This window comes from Nicotiana tabacum, chromosome 8 (assembly GCF_000715075.1).
Source record: "Nicotiana tabacum cultivar K326 chromosome 8, ASM71507v2, whole genome shotgun sequence".
NCBI lineage: Eukaryota > Viridiplantae > Streptophyta > Magnoliopsida > Solanales > Solanaceae > Nicotiana > Nicotiana tabacum.
In genome coordinates, this window is record NC_134087.1 from 95358278 (window position 1) to 95362932 (window position 4655).

The window sequence follows — 4655 nt, forward strand, 5'->3', positions numbered from 1 at the left end:
ATGAAAAAGATGAAAAAACGTTTTTGGATTTCAGTTTTTGATTACCTAAAGGAGAAACTCTAAAATAAACAAAAGATAAAGTATGTTTATTTTTTATTCTATGTACAATGTCCTAAAGTTCCAGTGAAATAAAAGGAATATTTTTTTTTGTTTTATATATATTTCCGAAAGAAGAACCTCAAAAGAAAGTCTTTTTTTTGAATTTTTGGAATTAATATCATAAGAAAACTTCTAAAAAGGTATTAAAGAAAATTCTCATTTTTTAAAAAATTGTTAGTCTTAATTACTAAAGGAAATATAAAAGTAATTTTTATTTTAAGTTCTAAATATTAACTTCCTAAGGAAAACCACCTCAAAAGAAATTTTTTTTATTTTAATTTCTAGAATTAGTATTCTAAAGAAAACTCCTAACGGAAATATAGAACGCAAAATCTCTTTTTTTAGATTTTTGAGTTATAACACACTTTTCAAATACAAAATAGAAAGTACAATAAAAAAAGACTCAACATTATTGTACAAAACTAGAAGGTAAAAGACGACATAAAAAGAAAAATAGACTCAAAACATAAAAAAAATCTCCTTAAGCAACTCCTGAATGAGCGATCCTGACTGGATGGTCCCGGAGTGTCTGTCATGCTCAAACTCAGGTAAGTAGATCCACACCTGTATGAAAAACTAAAACCAAATAGAGTTAAAGACTTAAAATGCTATGTGAAATAATAACACTCCCTATTGGACACATGGGAGACATGATTGAGGCTATTTTTACAAAATGGCTTATGTGGACAAAAGGTGGCTAGAAGTGCAAACTCAACACAAGTGACCTTTAAGACATGGAAAAATTACTTATAGAAATGGCATGTGGCCAAAAAAATGGCTAAGCACGCAAATTCAACATAATGGACCTTAAACTGAGAGGACACTTTGTTGTGGACTTAGGACTCTAAGACATGGGGTTAATTGAACCACTTTTGCGAAAATAGCCCTATTTTGCAAAACGGCCAATGTGGCCAAAAGCGGTAGACATGCAAATTTGACAAGGATGGACCTTAAAGTAAAGAGATACCTAATTGCAGATTGGAAACTCCAGACACAATTAAACAAACTACTTTGCGAAAATAACCCTATTTTGTAAAACGACTAATGTGACCAAAAGTGGCTAGAGATGCAAGATTTGGCTACGACCCTCGAAGCCAAAAATCTAAGACTTACTAAGAAGACCGGACCCTATGTGGGTTGCCTACATATCACGCCCTGAACGACGAGAATCAGGTATGCGTAGTTCGGGAAGATTGGATACGGGCGAGAATTTAAAAAAATAACTAATTTAGAGAAAATGTTTTTTTGTCTTTTGTTTTGAAAAATGATAAAACATGTAAACTCTTTTCGGATTTTTTTCCTTTTTTATTTTTTATTTTTTATTTTTTTGAAAAATGATGGGAAAAGCAAAATCTTTTTTTGGATTTTTCATTTTTTTTCTTTTAGAAAAAAGGTGAAAGAAAAAATATAATTGGGCCCTACTTGCTTTATTTTTTTACACTTCACCGTCTTTTTTCTCATTTATCCTCAAGCCTCATTGGTCCACCAAATGACCCCTTTTACCCTTGAAAATTACAACATGTAGCACATAGGATGCATCAGGATGGTCTTTTATTTTTTGGGTACACCTGTCCTAGACAGACCCTACCCCTGTGTTGAGTCCCCAAAGTCAAATGCACGTGATGTAAACAAGCGTTCCTACTAGGGATCCGGCGTGAGGCTATGTAATTCTAGGTTTAAAACTTGGGTGTATTGTTCTAGACTCATTGGTCCGCTAAATGACCCCTTTTACCCTTGAAAATTGCAACATGTAGCACATAGGATGCATCAGGATAGTCTTTTATTTTTTGGGTACACTTGTCCTAGACGGACCCAACCCCTGTGTTGAATCCCCAAAATCAAATGCACATGATGCAAACAAGCGTTCCTATTAGGGATCCGGCATGAGGCTATGTTATTCTAGGTTTAAAACCTGGGTATATTGTTCTAGACTTGGTGTACCCGAGCGGACAACTCGAGCCGGGGGGGGGGGGGGCTACGTACCGGGAACCAAAAGGCCATACGGCGTTGTAACTTGTCCGAACCTCTTTCTAAATTAGGGTATGACACTAACAGAAAAGAAGTCACACTAGCGTGCACTTCCTCAAAAATGAGAAGAGAAGGGTTTCGCAGTAGTTTATATACAGTTCAAATAATATCAAAGCGGTAAAAAAGCGGCATTTAGCACATTAGGCCCAGGCATGTAATAAAAATCAGATAATAAATAAAAGCCAAATATAACAATTATTCTAAGCTCGAATTCTTGAACACTGAACCAGAGATTCTGGGTTCTTGTCCCCAGTAGAGTCGCCAGAGCTGTCACACCTCCTTTTTCTACCCCGAAAAGGGGGTATAGGGGAGTTTCTCTAATTAAACTTACAATGATCGAAACAGGATTATTTATTTAAGTTCAGAGTTTCCACTTGGGATAATTTATGGTGTCCCAAGTCACCGGTTTAAAATCCCGAATCGAGGAAATTTGACTCTTATTTATGGTCTGCGAACACAGAAATCCGGGTAAGGAATTCTATTAACCCGGGATAATGTGTTAGGTATTCCCGGGTTCCGTAGTTTTAGCACAGTCGCTCAACTATTATCATTGGCCTAATTATCTGATTAATTATATTTTTTATACCTATTGTGCATTTTTAACCTTTTGACCGCTTTTAATTATTTATGGAATTATTCTGGAACAAGTTACGATTGTCGTACGCTTGTTTGTTTGGTACACATTGTGAATCGTGTCATGGAAACCGTACTCACGACCTACAACATATTTGTTTTATCAACATTATTAGACGTTGTGGCCGAGTCATATAAATGTACCCCGGATTTGGAAATTATGTATCACAATTACGTCACGGGAACTGTACCCATAGCTATGATGATTTTATTATAAACACGCCTAAAGCAAATTACGAATGTTCAAAATATTTTCTACACTAAGTTATAATATTGTTGTGAGGGCCATAGGTTAGGTGATTCAATTGTGAATGGCACGCCTCGATTTATTTTAAAAGATTTGTATTTCACTAAAAGCAGGCTAAGGCTACTCATAATAAAACTAATTTGAAATTAGGTATTACAGCTACGCCACGGGAACCATACCCATAGTTGTGATGATTTAATTACGTGCCTAAAGCTTGCCTACCCACGTTTTCTATGGCCTAAACATGCTCCTACGATTAAAGCGATAAAATAAAAATTAAAATAAGAGAACGATAGTCAACTCAAAACCCAATTCCCTTTTCAGTATTGACCAAACCCCAAATGTAATCCTTCCGCAAATATCAAATCAAACTAATGTCTAAGATCAGATTCATGGTACTAATAAATAATCACAACCAAAACAAGATCAGTGACTTAATAAATGTCATTCAAAATAAAGTTAAAGCATTGTAGAATGATAAACACAAAATGAAACGCAAACCACAAACTCTAAATATTTACAGAACCACTAAAATAGTACCATCCTAACAAAGCATCAAGAAAGATGAGAGATAGACCTGAAGAAGCTTTCCGATTAATTGAGTTGCGGCAATTACCCGGACTGAAATGAAGCAACAATTACAGTCGGACAACAACACGGCTTCAAACGAAATCAGCACAAATCGAACTGGAATTTCGGGCTTAAACCTTCAACGGCAACCTCCACATGAATCAAACTCAAAAATGACTCCAGACTTCAATTAAACTCCATGTTTAGGAAACTAAGAATCAAATCAAGGACGAAGAAGATGAAACATTTTTGTATTGTTTTCGACTTTCTGAAATCAAAAACCCAACTTATGCTCGTTCCCTTACTATGTTCGTGTGTGTGACTGTGTGTGTGCGTGTTCTGGAAGATTATTGTAAAGAGAAGAAAGAGCAGCGAAATACAGGGGGTCATAAAATCAAATATTTATGCAAATCAATTGTTGTGGCAACAGATTAGTCAGCAAGCCAACTGCAGAGACAAAATCTATTAAAAATACCAAAAATGAGATCGTTTAATCAAGGCATCAAGTCCTTATCTCCATTTTACGGAAATGATTTGGAATCGAAAGGGTCAAGTGCAAGCACAAATACCTAGTATTCTATACATTCCTATGGCAGCTCCTTTCGTTTTTTTGGTTTTTAGGTCTAGGATTTTTTGTGTCTTCTGTTGATTTGCTCTAAAGATCAGGGAAAGCAGTTGATGATCTTGTGTGTAGTCTAGGTTAGGGGTCCTTTCGGTTGGTTCTCTTTGTCGAAGAAGGAGTTCAAGTGGGGTGGGGTCTCTTTTGATGAAAACGGTTGATGCTCTAGAAATTCGGGGTCCCTAGGTCTTAGGTCTAGTGTCTATTTATGGGAAGAGGTCTAGGGTTAAGGATGAGGTAATGGGCTAAAGTTATTGGGGCTAAGGGTAATTGGGCTTGGGTTATTATGGACTAGATCCGAATTTGGCCAAATTTGGCCAAATATACCTTTAAAAATGACCCTTTAACTCTAGTAGACTAAAAATATTAGCTCCTAAAAAAATAACTACAAAATTATGAAATCATTTCTAATTAATTAAAGTAAAATTAAAAATTAAAAGTGAAACTATTTTTGTATCA

The 4655-nt window shown here is 35.5% G+C and overlaps 1 long non-coding RNA gene across 1 annotated transcript; it reads right to left on the bottom strand.

The window, feature by feature from the left end:
* Nucleotides 1-419: 419 nt before the first annotated feature.
* Nucleotides 420-4383, bottom strand: LOC142162764 (uncharacterized). Its single transcript, XR_012694145.1, has 2 exons — nucleotides 3585-4383; nucleotides 420-675 (listed from the first exon to the last, which is right to left on the bottom strand). It is a non-coding gene; the product is annotated as an uncharacterized LOC142162764 (long non-coding RNA).
* Nucleotides 4384-4655: the final 272 nt, after the last annotated feature.